The sequence below is a fragment of the Pteropus medius genome, unplaced genomic scaffold, assembly GCF_902729225.1.
Source record: "Pteropus medius unplaced genomic scaffold, Ma_sr-lr_union100, whole genome shotgun sequence".
Taxonomy (NCBI): Eukaryota; Metazoa; Chordata; class Mammalia; order Chiroptera; family Pteropodidae; genus Pteropus; species Pteropus medius.
In genome coordinates, this window is record NW_024353788.1 from 748,169 (window position 1) to 764,362 (window position 16,194).

At 43.0% G+C, this 16,194-nt stretch overlaps 1 long non-coding RNA gene across 1 annotated transcript; it reads left to right on the forward strand.

Annotated features, from left to right (window-relative positions):
* The first annotated feature begins 6,722 nt into the window (after positions 1 to 6,722).
* LOC120593388 (uncharacterized) lies at positions 6,723 to 13,587 on the forward strand. Its single transcript, XR_005650352.1, has 2 exons — positions 6,723 to 8,736; positions 10,684 to 13,587. It is a non-coding gene; the product is annotated as an uncharacterized LOC120593388 (long non-coding RNA).
* Positions 13,588 to 16,194: the final 2,607 nt, after the last annotated feature.

Here is a 16,194-nt window from a genome sequence, read left to right on the forward strand (position 1 = left end):
ACTTAAATTCACAGAAAACTTTAAAAAAGTTTATAAACATATCTTTTAATACGGCAAACATGGTAAGATGATAAAAATATTTTCGAAGCAAAAAATATTACAATTGAATAATGTGGGGCAAGTAATGTGTACACAGAGCAAAAGGAACTATGTGACACCCAAACTGTTGAGGAAGAACTTGTTTATATACTATTAAAAAGGATAACGGTGGATATTGTGATGCTACAGTGTTTAGAGTCTATCTGAAACATTTTAAAGAGTAGTAAAACTGTCTTATTATTTTAATGTCTATATTAACAATATGGTAGAAATTATATTTTTCTTGAATTAGTAAATTTATGATTAAAAGGTTCTCATAAACAGACAAGGGAATACATAGTTTTCCAAAATTCTTTTTGAGTATATGAGCAGAAAAATTGAAGACTGATTACTGCTCAAGCCCATAAGGACATTTCTACACAAATGTAGTTCAAAATATTTGATGAAGTTCCAGCAACATCATGAGAGTTCTTCACCTCCAGTCTAAGGGTGACTACTGCCATAGGGTGCCAGCTTGTAGGAAGATGGTTCATAGGCAAAGATCATATTGGTCTGTATTTCACAGAAAATCTTGTTTCTGTTTGTTTTATTTTCTGATAAACCATTTGTCATATGGGAAGATGGCTTTGAGACTCCTTGTAATGACAATGAATCTGCTTGAATTGAGGATAAATTAAAATTATAAAGAGAAAGTCCTCTTGTCCAGTCAGATTGAAAAAGATCTGAGGCAGACGTGGTAAGGTTGAGGGACATGGCAGAAAGAAGCTGGAACTTGGGCATTTTCTAAATAAAACTTTCAGCACAAGAGGTACAAGGATAAATTTTAAATCTGCACTATGTGTTTACAAATTGTCTATTTTACATAAGTGTTTGGTCCCTGAAATTCCTTACACTGTGATAAACTAATCTCTTGCTCTCTAAAACAAACAAATGTTCCGAGCCTTCAGTCCCTTTGTGCTCTTCTTTTCATAGTCATCACAACTGACTCTCTAAACAAGCACTCAAAAAATAATCTCTGATCAGTCAGCTTCACTCAGGCAGCCTGCTCCTAACTCATTAATTCTCCTAACCTGTGCCTTCTGATGACTGTTTCATTTGTTTTTTATACTCCACTTGGCTGGCCTCTGTAGCTTCTGTGGTCTTCTATTTTAGGTTCTCTCCAACAGTGACAGCTTCGGGATTTCCATATTGGATGAGACTGGGAACAGGCAATCTGGTTGGAAGAAGATAAAATGGGGGCCAGCCAGATGTGGAGCTCTGTTTGCTTGTGCCACACTCTATAAATGGCTAAAAGCACAGGCTCTGAAGCTGGCCTGCTAGTTTAATTCCCGATTCTATCACTTACTAGCTTTGTGAGTTTGGCCAGTTTACTTGACTTCTTTCTCTGTGACTTAATTCCCTCATTTATAAAGTGGAGACGATAGTAGCATTGTATCTTAGGGTTGTTGGATGTCAACACAGGCTCCCAGTGACCAATGGGATGAGAGGAAGCCAAAGAGTCCTCTTCCCACACCATCATTTGGAGGTATAAATTCCCCTCAGAGGGCAGGCAGGAAGAGAGTAGAGGGGAGACCCCTTGAAAGAGAAGAACCAGCCCTGAGAGGGGGCATTGAACTTCATATGAGCTAAATATTTATCAAAAAGAGACCTTTAAAAGTTTTTCCTTTAACAAATTTTTTTAAATTAAGGCTTAAAATGTATGCAGTAAAATGTGCAAAGTGGAAACATCACAGATGTTCAAGTCCTTGCCTTGTAACTTATACATACGCATGTGTACCCATTATCTAGACCCTCCTGTGTAGCATTCCTGTCACCCCAGAAGGCTCCTCTGCCTCTCCCCTCAATACCACCCTCACGAGTAGCCACTATTCTGACTTACTTTTCTCTACACTTGACTTTCATGTACTTGAACCCATAAATATGTACTCCAAAAAAGACTGTTTTAAAAGGAAATGAAATTGAAATACCAACATTTGTCAAACTGAAATCCATAGCCTCATTCCTTACCATAGCCCTCCCTGCCATTGGCAGGATGGGAGCCTGACAACCAAGTCAGATCAGTTATAGCAAATCGAGTTACATTTTTGTCCTTGCACATCCAAATTACATGGTGTAAAGTTCAACTCACTGCTAGTTGTGAGGCCTAGAAATAGGGACCCTCATGAGTTAGAGCTCCTGGCCCACGGTGAAAGAGCCACTGCCAAAGACAGGCCTGGGTGCTGTACCCCCTCTCCTCCCCTATCATCCTATTTGATGCTAGAAGTGAAAGGTTCATTTTCGAAGGGTCACACAGCTGTGTGCTGCCCTGCATCCAGGAAAGAATACTCTGGAGAAAACCTCGTGTGACTCCAAATCCCCAGCTTTCCCCAAATAGAAACCTATTGACCTTTAAGTCCCATTTGCTTCCTTTTCTTCTCTTCTTTTCTTCTTCTACACAGGCCTCCTGCTTTGGAAATGAAGCATACCCTCAAAGAAAACAGACTTCAGATAGCCTCTCGTTCAAAGGGTGGGTCCCTTCCGTCTGACAAACTTGATCCCCTCGTGCTTCCTTCCCTGCTCCTCCTCCTGCCTGTACCCTCTGCTCTGGTCAACTTGTCCTTCTCTTCTGCCTTGGCTCCTACAGGGTACCTCTCTCCAAACAGCCCTGAATGGCAGAATGCATAGTGCAGACATGTCCCTTCTAGGGAGGGAGGGCCAGAAGCTCTGGTCTCCTCTACCCAGAGTCAGGTATAAATAAATGCCTTACATATGCTCATGAGAAAAGAGAAAAAAACTAGAAATCAAACCGTGGGGCAATTTGTGGAGTTCCTCAGCCTCGCGGGCTGGAGGCTCACTCTGGCACTGGCTGGCCTTCTGGGCTTTTCTTGAAACTTTACTTTCTGTCAAGGCCCTGGGGGTATGCCCCTTGCCTCTCCTTGGCAGGCCACCTTTCCTCTGGAACTCAGGCATTCTAGATGAGAACTTCCCCTGTGAGTCATTTCAGGATGAGGAGAGGGAAAATCTCTCTTGCTTTCCCAGGTCTGTGGCTGCTGCTCTTTGAACTCCTGGGACAGGGTAAATGACTTATGAGTTAACAGAGGAGAGGGGTGTGGAGGTCACAAGTCTGAGATGGGGGTGCCCAGCCCAGGCATGACTCTTCTTCCAGAAGCAAAATGATTCACTCTTTTGCCCATTTCTGCAGAAGCCAGAACTGACTGTGACCCTGACGCTGCCTTTGTCATCTCCCCCAGCTGTGAGTGTGAGCATAGTGGGGTGTCACACTTACTTCGTATTTTGCGTAAATGTTTTGTTTTTAACTGGGACATCCTAGTTCCAACAGCATTCTTTTTCCTCTCTCACGCTACCTCTCCTTCCCTCCCGCAGTCATATTTATCCCTCAAATATTTACCCCAGGTATATTAGGATTTTATCCTCCCCGACATTCTTCTCTCTCCCGCTCTTTTCATCTCTTCCCTCCTCTCCCTTTTATAGTCTCTATCCCTTTCCTTCCTCTCCCTCTTCCCTCCCTTCCTCTTTCCTTCCTTTTCTCCTCTCTCCTGTCTTCCTTTTCCTCCCTCCCCTTTATTTGTCCTTCCCCTGACCCTTCTCCCCCTCACCCATTCTCTCCCTTTTTCTCCCTCCCCTTTCTTCCCCTTTCTTCCTTTCCTTCCCGGGCAGCCTCCCCACTCTCACTCCCTCCTTGCGCTCCCTCCCGCTGCCCCTCCTTCATGAGTATTCTGCTCCCGTCTCCGCCGCTCCTGGCTGCTCTCGGTCGCTGCCGCACGGTCCCAGGCAGGAGCCGGGGTCTGGGAACCCGCGGAGAGCGGCGCCGGCGGCCCGCGGAGGTGGGAAAGAAGGAGCGAAGGCTGGTAGGAAGGAAGCAAGGAAAGAAAGGAAGGTGAGAAGGAAGGCGGGCTGCGACTCCTGGAACCCCGCCACTGCCGCTGCGGAAGCCTCCTCCCCATCCCGGAGCCTAACGGCATCCCTAATTCCACATTAGAGCCAGGTTCTGAGTCTAAAGTTAAACAGAAGTATTCTTTCCTTGAATGCTGCCTGATTTCAAATCCACGCTTCGTCGCTCAGAATTCCTCACCGAAACAAATTGGAAGTTGACCGCTGGGAAACCAGGGCCCTACTCTGGAGTCAGCGGTGGTTATTATGAAAGGAAGTAGCCTGAGAGAGAAGTGAATCAGGGCTTCCGTGTGATTTGAACCGATTGCCTGAGCTGGTTCTATCGACTCCTGTTTTGGATTTCTTACGATATCAAGATTTCTGCCTTAATTATTAGATACAGCGCATCTGTTTCCTTAAGTGAAGAAGAGGGAGGTGCAGAATAGAAAGAAAAGGTCTAGGTTGAATGAGGTAGGAGATTTGGAGGTGATTTTTCTCCTTACTTCCCCAGTATATGTGTTTCTTACATCTTTTTCTAAATTTGCTCCCTCACTCTGCTCTGGCACTCCCTCCTTCAAGATACTATATATTTTTTCTTCCCCTTTCTTGTGAGCCCCTTCATCCTGAAAGCTTCAACTATTCTCTACTTACAGATGACTCCGAAATCCACCTCTAACCTGTCCTGATCCCTAACGCCGGTCCTATCTATCTGATTTTAAACAATAATCTCTTACCTCACCAAGCATGTCATTCATGTAGTCATTTGACAAACATTTATGGAGCCAGGCACTGCTGCATGCTAGGCCATGGTAAAGAATGGTGCACAAAGTCACGGTTCCTCCTTCATGGAACTCCTAGTCTCCTGCGAAAGACCTCAGACAAGAACAAGATTTCATTACTGAAAAGAATAAGTGTGCAAGATACTAACAGGTACCTCCTCATTTTTCCACCACCAGGTCTATAAAGTAACCCATCATGCTCCCCACCAGCTCAGTTACATGAATTAGCAGGATTATCAATCACTGCCCACAATCTGGGTTCTGGATGCCTTCTCACCCTCCTGCCATCTCAGGGGCTTTCACCAAGTCTTCTCCTCCCCTCTTTCCTCCCTTCCACCTTTCTTAAATCCTTCCTGTTAGCACCCAAACAGGCTCTAGTGCAATGTGCATCAATATCACTCAGGGAAATTATCAAAAATCTAGGTTCTGGGGTTCTGGTCCCCAGAGATCCTGATTCTGTAAGCTTTGAAGGGGAGGTACTGAGACCTTGTCAGCAAGCTTCTCAGGCAATCTAATCATAGAGGCCCCTGGACTAAAATTTGTTGTAATAATATCCATCCTAACACCTCCCCACCCACATTATTCCCTAGCCATTGTCTCTCCTTCCATTCTCCATCATCTACCTTTAAAAAAAGTTTCCTACATTTGCTATTTCCACTTCTCACCTCTCATTTGCTTGTTTATTTAATTTTAATTTTATTTTATTAGGTAATACATGTAAATAGTTCTGTAAAAGAAAGAATCCTACAAGGTTTATAATAAACTTCAGACCCTGACCGCTTTCTCCTACTGCTTTTCATCAGTGAGTCCTACTCCCAGAGTTTCTTTTGGCATTTACCTTCATATTTCTAATTAACATTCTTATGCTACTATTCCTCTTTTGTTGGTTGATTTTTTTTCTTCAGGCATGATTTATTGGCCTTCTAATGAAAAGGGGTATTTAATTCCTGGGCCTTTCCCCTGTGCATATACATCTCATACTTCATCTCACAATTCTCCCAAAAAGTTTCTATCAAATCTTTGGTGTTAAATTAGCATTTAGTATTTACAGTATGATAACTATATAAGTAATATTTATAGTTTGTCATATATTATATTATGATTACTCTCTTGTACATTTTTGTTTTTCTAGGTATTAATAATAACCACATTTTAAAACTTGTTTGTTTTCTTCATATATATTAATTCACCCAAAAACCTCCATCAGAAGTATAAATTTCAGGGAAAAGGGATTTCTTTTTAAGCAAACGAAGTATGAGTTATATACATCCCTTCCCTTCTCAGTCCTCTGGCCAGGGCTTAGATGTGTAGCCATACCTAGGTACAAGATCGGTTAGGAAATGTAATCTAGTCGTGTGCCCAGGAAGAAGAGAAAAATATATCCAACAGTCTGTAGACCTTATATGTCTGAAAATGTCTTTATTCCCTCCACACATTTGATTCATAGTTTAGTTGGTTATGGAATATAGTTGGATACCCTATCCCCTCAGAATTTTGAAGGCATTAATACACTGTTTCTAGATTCTAGATAATGAAGTCTGATATTCTCTCAATTACTGATTGCTTACATGAGACCCATTTTCTTTCTCTGAAAGATTTAGGATTTTAAAAACTATTGTTGTCCCAAAATCTCATGATTCAGTGCTAGAATGTGGATTCTTCTTTTATTGTGTTAGGAACTTATAGAGTAAAAAGTTCTGTCAGTCGTTTCTGGGAAATTTTCTTGCATTTTTTTTCTGATAATAGCCTCTCATTCACTTTCTCTATTCTGTCTTTCTGAAAATCTTAATATTTGGATGTTTGACCTCCTGAATGGACATTCTAATTTTCTGATATTTCTTCTTCTTTCTTCAGAGCCTTCTGTCACTATTTTTCTTCTGAAGAGATATCCTCAGCTTCTAAGACTTCTAATTCTTCCAGTGAATTTTGAAATTTTGGGTTTTTAGAAAAATTTTCAATTTTTTTTTGTCTGTATGTTCTTTTAAAATATGGCATTCTTTTATTTTATTTTATTTTTCATGGGTGCTGTATTTTCACTTATTTTGCTGAGGACATTTGAAGGTGTTTTTTCTCTCTGAATTGTCTCAGTTGTCTCTGAGTTTCCTTCACAGAATGTTTGTTTGGTCTTTGTACTTCAAGTTAGAGACTTTCCTCAAACATGAAGTGATCTCAGAGTATCTTTTGTATTTGAGAGTGAGGCACTAAAATGATGACTAGAGGCTCTGTGTTCAAGGGTAGAGCCTGCTAACTGATAGACTTAGATCTAAGGTAACTTGGCAGCGATGTGGCAGCTTTGATTGGAAAGACCCTAAAAATGTCAGCATCTGCAGGTCTTTTCTGGTGTGGGATAATTTCTTTCCACAATAGAAAATTTTTCAGATTTGAGCCTAGAGAGTGTAACCATAGATACCAATGTGCTAAAAGCTGAATAGAGTAAGAGGCAATGAGGGTTTTACAGTTCAGTATGTAAGCATTTGCTTAATTGTATACTTTCGGTACAACGCCTCAATCCTGACCTCAGCAGGCCTGGGATCCCTGAACCAGAGTATCTTTGATTCCAATATCTTCAGAGATAAAACCCCAGACTCATGTGAGGATCAGAGGTATATTCACCTAACTACTTGAGTGGAGGAATGGATATAGGACTGAGACATGGGTTCTAGCTGCATTGTTATTTCGACCATCTCTCTTGTATTTAGTCACACGCCACGTCCATATCTTCAGAGGAACCTGGTTGCAATTCCTGGTTGCTTACCAGGATTCCACAGAATAATTTACCAGTGGTTGACTCTTACCCCCGATATAGGCTTGAATGTTTGAGCATTTTCTGTTCTATTGGAGAGTTATCACTCACCAACCTGCTGTTCATTATCTTAAAAAAATGTTTATATATGTTCTGCTGTGGTCATCTCTCCAGTTCTTTGTCCTTATAGAGTTATAACTTCTGTTATTTCTTTACTTTTGATTCGTCTGTGTAATTCTTAAGCCCCCAAACGTATACATTCATTTTCCTGTTCACTCTAATCATGGTTTTCCCCATCATGCAAATATAGTCTCAATGCAGTAAATTCTTACCTCCGTATTGTCTCTCAATCCAAGGGACACTTCTTAGGCCCTATCTTACCTGATTTCTTTGCAACGGTCAACTCAGATAATCACCATATTTTTCTAGAGCCTCTCTATTGTCTTAGTGTTGTGTGAGGAGCTTGACAAACGAAATGGATACAGTAAGGCCCCCTCCCAGCAAGCCATGCTGTTCCCGGACAGCCTTAGCTACAGCTTCCCAGGGACCTTATATACAGCGTTCTATGTAACCTTAGATATAGCATCCTATACAACCTGTAGAATGTGATTGATTATAGTACCTGGCCTAAAGCCACTATTATGCATCTTGTTATAAGAACAATCCCACCTGTGCAGGCTCGGGGGCCGGGGGGAGCTGGAACTGTGCCTGTGCTTTTCTGTGTCCTACTATGCCTGAATGAAGCTATGTCACGTGTGCCCATGGCTCCTTACATATTCTTCCAGCTGCCAGAACCACACACTCCAAACTTCAGTATCCCAAACTTGTGGAACAATTGGCATAGTCGGCAGGATTGCCAGGTAAGGGGACCCCCCACTCCAGAGGAGAAGGAGGAAGAGGAGGAAGAAGGCATGTGGCCCCACACAGCATGTGGCATCCTGTTGCCATGGTTCTTGTGACTTGGACTTCCCCGAAAGGATGGGAAGAGGTAGACATCACCCTGGCCAGTAATGAGAAGGCACTCTGCTCCTTGGAGGGACAATTGCCAGAAAAGGCCAGAGTTGCTGCTGGTCTTATAGGTTAGCTGTTGCTAACTGTATTGAAACACAACATGGACAAAGCCTTGCAAGAAACCTCACAGGTCCCTGAATTGCGTACAAAAGAGGAGGCTCTAGAGGCTTGTTTGCAGCAGTTAGAGGATGAGCTGTCCTGTGATGCAGTACATGACACCCTGACTGCAGCCTGATACATGGCAACCCAGAGAGATTCCCTGGAGGTGGAAGAGGAACCTGGAGAAGACGCCAGGTGAGTATAAGCCCAACCTATCATGCACCAGAAGGTAAAACATGAACAGCCCCTGGGACCGGGGGGAGTACAGTTTAGAGTCCCCACTGTGACAGAATACATCACCTATACTCCTTTCACCCCTACTGAGTTGAGTTGGGGAAGCAATGCCGGCAGAGATCAGGGAAATCCCTATTGGCATGGCTGTTGCATTTGTGGGATGAAGGGGCAGACAGCATAGTTTTCTCCCAGGATGAAATGGGGAGGCTGGCTTTCTTTATGGTACACGCCTGCGGCAACGCCTATAGAACTGTCGCAGGCTGGCCCAAGGGCAAGGTAATCACACCCTGATTGACTGGATAACCGCTCCTGTGCAAACTGTCTGGGATGACGCAGGAGAGCTACCAGACACAATGAGTAAATGGCAATCATATGGCCAGTAATGAGATGCAAATCTCATTACTGGCCATATGATTGCCATTTACTCATTGGTGCAAATCATCCGCGAGCTAGGAATGTGACAGACTATGTCTAATTTGAACATGCGTGGACCAGATGATGAACGGTTCACCTCAGGAATGAGGGACTTAGTCCTGGAGACTGCACTGTCCTCTTCCTTTGGGTCCTTGGTAGCCGTCTTGGCCCCCTATGCTGGACGGCCACCCTGAGAGTCGTTGAAGGGCAGCAGCAGGACCGTAGCAACCGAGGTGTCCATGCAGTTAAGTCTCAGTCTTCCCCAGCAAGAAAGGCGGGGAAGACGGTGAAGAAGCCTCCCACTACTGCAATACCCTTACAGGTGACCCAAGCACAAATGTGGATAGATTTGCTGGCGGTGGGTGTAGACCTAGAGAAAACTGATAGGCAGCCCAATGCTGTGCTGTTAGAATTGTGGCGGCAGTTGAAACTGACACAGCAGTTCCAGAAAAGTAGAAAACTGGTATCTGATAGAGCCCGGCTGGTGGCTCTGAAAGACTTCCTGACAGTCCCAGACGTGCTCTCCCTGTATGACTAAGGAGAAGGCCAAGGTGCCCATTTGGAAGGGATGGGCGGGGACCAGAGGCCACATGTAGAACTTGCAATCCACTGGTCCCCTCAAAATGTCCAATGCATGCTAGCATTGGTAGACACTGGAGCTGACTGCAGCTTGACACACGGCAACCCAGAGAGATTCCCAGGGCCAGCAGTGTACATTGATGGCTATGAAGGCAAGACCATAAAAACCATAAAGACAAAAGCTGTGACTATCCCCTAGGGACTGGGCAGTTGCCTCCACGCCCCTACAAGGAATATGTGTCCCCAGTCCCAGAATACATCCTAGGGGAGGACATTTTGCAAGGCTTGCGCTTGCAGACATCAGCAGGAAAGTTTTGCCTGAGGGTGCGAATGGTAAAAGCTGTGGTGTGTGGACACACTGGACAACCCCTCCCCCCCACCCTCCCCGCAAGAAGTGCCGCCCCCACGGAGGGTGGTGAATGTGAAGCAATATCGCCTGCGGGGAGGCCATGCAGAGATCAGAGCTACTATTCAGGAATTAGAAAAAGCACAGATAGTACGCCCTACACACAGCCCTTTCAATGCCCTGTGTGGCCTGTCTGGAAGCCTGATGGCACTTGGAGAATGACTGTTGACTATTGTGAGCTGAACAAAGTAACTCCACCACTGCATGCTGCAGTGCCCTCCATCCATGAACTCATGGACAGATTAACAGTACTGGGAACACACCACTATGTACTGGACTTGGCTAACACCTTTTTCTGCATTGACTTGGCTCCTAGCGGTCAAGAGCAATTTGTCTTCACATGGGAAGGATGACAATGGAATTCCTGGTGCTGCCTCAGGGATACCTGCATAGCCCAACCATCTGTCATGGTTTGGTAGCAAAGGACTTGGCTGAATGGTGTTGTCCGCTGACTGTTGTGTTGTTCCATTATGTTGATGATATCATGTTAACCTTTGCTTCCCTTCCAGATTTAGAGGAAGCCGCCCCAGTGCTGGTGCAACACTTGAAAACATGTGGCTGGGCCATGAACAATGCCAAGATACAGGGTCCTGACTTATCTGCCAAATTCTTGGGTGTTATCTGGTCGGGTAAGACATAAGCTATTCTTGAAGCAGTGATTAATAAAATCCAGAACTACAGAGATATGTGAGCTTGCTGGAGTATCAGAGGGCCTTCATACCCCATTTGGCACAAATGGCCCATGCCCTTTACACCTTAGTAAAAAAGAGAGTTACATAGGATTGGACCGAACGGGTAGAAAAGGCCTTTTTGAGAACCAAAAGAGCTGTCCAGTAGACGCAGGCTCTGAGAGTCATTGATCCTGGACAGCCATTTGAATTGGATGTACACATGACCCAGGAAGGCTATGGCTGGGTCTCTGGCAATGCTTGGAGCGAGTACCTATTGAAGCGGATGCTCTAGCCAAAGTGAGGTGGCTAGAAGGGTTCCTAGCCACAGATGTAGCCCACTGGTTGTACCAACGGTTGCAACATGTGGGGGCTAAGGCCATGTGGCCTGTGAGAAAACTATGGGACATACCAATTACATGGGCTCAGGTACAAGATGCTTGTGAACAGTGCCCCATCTGTGCATGGGACATCCTGAACCCCCGATGATGTCAACAGGAGTTTGGTCAAGTGCCCAGAGGACACATCCCTCTGACGTGATGGCAAGTGGATTACATTAGGCTGTTGCCAAAGGCCCAGGGTGCAGTGTGTGTACTCACTGTGGTTGAGACTGCTACTGGTTGTTCCAGCTTTTTGCCTGGCCTGGTGTGGCCATTGACTAGAGATACACTATTAAAGCGTCAACACGCTTGTGTGACTTTTATGGTTGGCCCCTAGTCATTGAAAATGGTACGGACACCCATTTTGTACGACATGAAGTCCAAACCTGAGCCAAATGGATGGATATCCACTGGCACTTGCATAGTCCTTATAATACCTAGCCTGAAGGAATGATTGAAAGTTATAATGGGTTGTTGAAGAGACACTTGTGGGTCTCTACTGTCCCACTGGGTTTGAGGGCATGGGCCACCCGGTTATGGGAATGATAAGGAGTCTGAATGAGAAACCTCAACCTGGAGGACTGGCCTCAGTAGAAGCTCTGCAGCACTGGGTTGCAGCACCCATCCAATTACAGATTACCACATCTGAAGTATTGTTAAAACCTGAGCATGGATTGAATGGCAATATTTCGCTGCCTGCCTCTACCTGCCTGTGAGCAGGGGAGACAAGACAGTGGTCTTGGCCATGGAAGATACAAGCCCCATACTGTCGGTGGCTTGGTCTTATTGCTCCCTGGGTAAAAGGCTGTCGGCCAACTTGACAGTCACACCTTGGGTGACGGCCAGCTGGCCACTACAAGTGACTATCAAGTACCTGGGAACTTTTGGAAATGAACAACCTGAGAGCATTCTAAAGGGCACATTTGTTCTCTCACTCTGGCCTATAATGAGCTCTCTGGTACTATGTCATGTGTCCCAGCCAGGTGCAGAAACAAAGGAAGAGACCTGGGCGGCTACTGTGCTCTCCAAGGATAAAAAGTATTTTGCCAACAGGGAGAGATTTACCTCTCCTGGTTCTGCTCTCTTCTCTCTCCTTCCACTCCTAGGCAGGTATGTGCCAATACCATGGTGGATTGAGCACACACCTACGTCACAGTCGCCAACGTCTCCAACTGCTCAACGACAAGTGGACAGCATGATGTGGAATCGAAACAACCACAGCCAGCCGTGACTGGGGTACTCTGTGTACACTGGGTGGAACTAGTTAATGAGTGAGGGAATCAAAATAAAGGGAATGGTCCCCTATTGTATTGAGACGCCAAATGGTACCTGCCCTCTGGATTGGGTGCCTCAGCCGTTGTGTGCCAATATAACAGTTGTTACTTCCCCCACACACTGGTGGACGGGATTGAAAACATCAGGAGCTGGTTCCCACTTTCCCCTTACCTCCTGGTAATCTCTGGGTGGTGCGGACACCGTGGTGGTTTTATCCCTTGGCCATTGTCTTGTCTGCTGCAGGTAATGTTGTAGTTAAAACACAAGTCACTACTTTGGCCACCCACACAGCTCGGGCTCTGAATCAGACTTGTACCACCTGGAGTCTGCTCACTGATGAAGTGGACCAAATAAAAAAGGTGATGCTGCATATCTGGATGGCCTTAGACACCCTAACCATAGCTCAAGGAGGAACCTGTGTGATCCTCCACACCCAATGCTGCGTATATATCCCAGACTACAAGAAAAATATCACCCAAGCCTTAGGAGGGCTGAACCAAGAGATATAGGCCATCCAACAACTAACTGGTGACCCCTTAAAGGAGTGGTAGGCCAACCTCTCCTCGACATGGCAATGGGTCCTTGCTGTCCTTGGGGTAGGGGCCTGTGTCTTGGTGACATGCCGTTGCTCCCAATATTGTTGCTGTGGGATGTGTGTACAAGGGTCCACTCTATTGTTATGGCTATCAACAAAATCCATGGCTAGATAAAGGAGGAACTCTGAAGGGGTGGAGTGTTGGATGAGGAGACTGACAAACAAAATGGATGCAGTCAGGCTCCCTCCCAGCAAGCTGTGCGGTTCCCGGGCAGCCTTAGCTACAACATCCCAGGTGGCCTTAGCTATAGCATCCCAGGTGGCCTTAGCTACAGCATCCCAGGTGACCTTAGATATAGCGTCCTATGTAACCTTAGATACAGCATCCTATACAACCTACAGATTGTGATTGATTATAGTACCTGGCCTTAAGCCACTATTATGCACCTAGTTATCAGAACAGCCCTGCCTGTGAGGCTGGGGCTAGCTGGAGCTGTGCCTGTGCTTTGCTGTGTTTTGTTATGCCTGAATAAAGCTATGTCGTATCTGCCTGTGGCTCCTTGGTCCAGACCCCTCTTCTCCAGCTATTCTCTCCCCTGACAAATGACCTTAGTCAGTCTCATGACTTTAATACAATCTATATTTACATGACTTACAACTTTATTTTCATTGTTTTGATCTCTCAACCGAGATCTAACTGCCAACCAGACACAGTCTCTTGAATATCTAATAGGCATATGAAACTCAAAATGTTTAATATTTTCAACCTCTATTTCCTTTCTTATCCATCTGAGTAAATATAACCAATATCTAACTCTTTGCTCAAACTCCAAATCTAAGAGTTGACCTTGACTTCTCTCTTTCCCTGTCAACCACATCAGCAGTCTTTTAACACATCCTATTCAGTCTACCTTTTAAATTTCCAGGCATATCTTGTATTCATCCACTTAACTTTATCTCCCCTGCCAACTTTTCTGTTTCTACTCTTGCCCTCATATATCCATTTTCCACACAGCAGGCTGAGTGTGATCTTTTAAAAACATAAATCAGTTTGTCTTCCCTTTATCTTTATCTTCTCTTCCCAAACAATTAAGTCCTAAAGTCATTAGGTTGGGCAGAACAAAGCAGATATTAATGGTAGAGAGGAGGGGAGATATTGGCCCAGAGCAGGATATAAGAAAGTGTTTCCATGGATTGACAGCCTTATGAGGGTGAGAAGTTATGAGGGAGCTGAAAATAAATGAAAGAATATCATGGGAATATCTGTGGAACGACATCAAGAAGTCTACCATATGTGTAATTGGAGTTCCAGAAAAGAAAAAAAATGTTGAAAAAATGGCTGAAAAAATTTCAAATTTGATGAACACTATAAACCCACAGATCCCAAGAACTCAATGAATATCATGCAAAATAAACATTTAAAACTCATACCAAGGTCCAACACAATCCAATTGCTAAAAGTCAACACTAAACAGGAAATATTAAAAGCAGTTGGAGAAGAAAATACACATTATATAGGCAGTAACAAAGACAAGAATGATAGCAGACTTCTAATGATAAACAATGCAAACAACAAATTAATGAAGCAATATCATTAAAATCCTGAAAGAAAAAAAAGTCTTATCAATCTAGAAATATACAAAGTAAAAATATCTGTCCAAAATTAAGATGTAGTAAAGGGTTTTTTAGACAAACAAAAGCTGGAAGACTATCTCTTACAGATAAGCACTGTAAGACATGTAAAAGAAAGTTCTTCAGAAAGAAATTTGGATCTATGCAAAAGAATAAAGTATGCTGGAAATGGTAATATGTGGATAAAAATAAAAGACTTTCTCATTTGAAATCTCTTTAAAAGATTATATACTGTTAACAAATAATAACAATAAATAATGGGGTTATACATATGTAGACATAAAATGCATAACTACAGTGGCACAAAGAACAGAAGGGGGAAATGGAAATATATTTTAAGATTCTTATGCTCTATGTGAAGAGGTATAATATTACTGGGAGGTAGGTACATTGTGATATATTAAAAATGTATATTGTAAACCCTAGAGAAATGACAAACACACATATAAAAATAAGAGGGTTGTCAAATAAACCAATAGTGGAAATAAAATGGAATAAAAAATACTTAATCCAGGAGAAAGCAGGAAACAAGGAGGAAAGAACAGATGGAATAAAAACAGATGGAATAAGTAGGAAACAACAAGATGATAGATTTGAACCCAACCATATTGGTAATGACACTAAACATAAGAGGTCCAAACACTCCAATTAAAAGGCAGAGATGATCACATTGGCTGAAAAAAGGAAGCCTCAATTAAATGTAGCCCACAAAAAAATGCATTTTAATTATAATTATACAAATAGGCTAAAAATCAAAGGATGAAAAAGATGGTTATACAATATGTTAGCTGAGCTAACACCAATCAAAAAAAGATTAAGTAACTATTTTAATATCAGACAAAACAGACTTAAGAGGGAGGGATATTATTAGGAATCAGGAAGGAAAATTCATAATTATTAAGTGGTTAATCTCAACAAAAGACTTATTAAACACAAAGGAGGAAAAACCAGACTGGCTACAACACCTTCATCAAGTAATCCTAATGAACATCTTCAGTGATGGGACATAATGATATTATCTGCTACTTGATAGTTTGCAAAGAGAAGAATACTATAACACTTCAGTGATATTCCTGCCAAAGGCTAATAATATAAACCTAATCATGAAGAAACATCATATAAAGCCAATTTGAGGGACATTCTAGAAAATAACTGGCCTGTTATTTTCGAAAATGTCAAGGTCATGAAAGTCAAAGAAAGATGAAGAACTGCTCTAGATTGAAAACGACTAGAGACATGACAACTAATAGCAACTCGTGTTTCTGATTTGGATCAGTTAGCTATGAGACATTATTGGGACAACTGACAAAACTTTAAGGAGGTATGAGGATTAGATGGCAGTAATATATTAGTGTGAATTTTCTGATTTTAATGGTTGTATTATGGTTGTGTATGAGTACACAGTATTAAATAATGATCAGATAGCAGATTACCAAATAAATCCCAACTGGTTCAGGGGAAAAAAATTCTTGTGTACTTACTACAAAAGAATTTGTGACTTTTTCAAAATAAAAACATATTAAGAAAAAG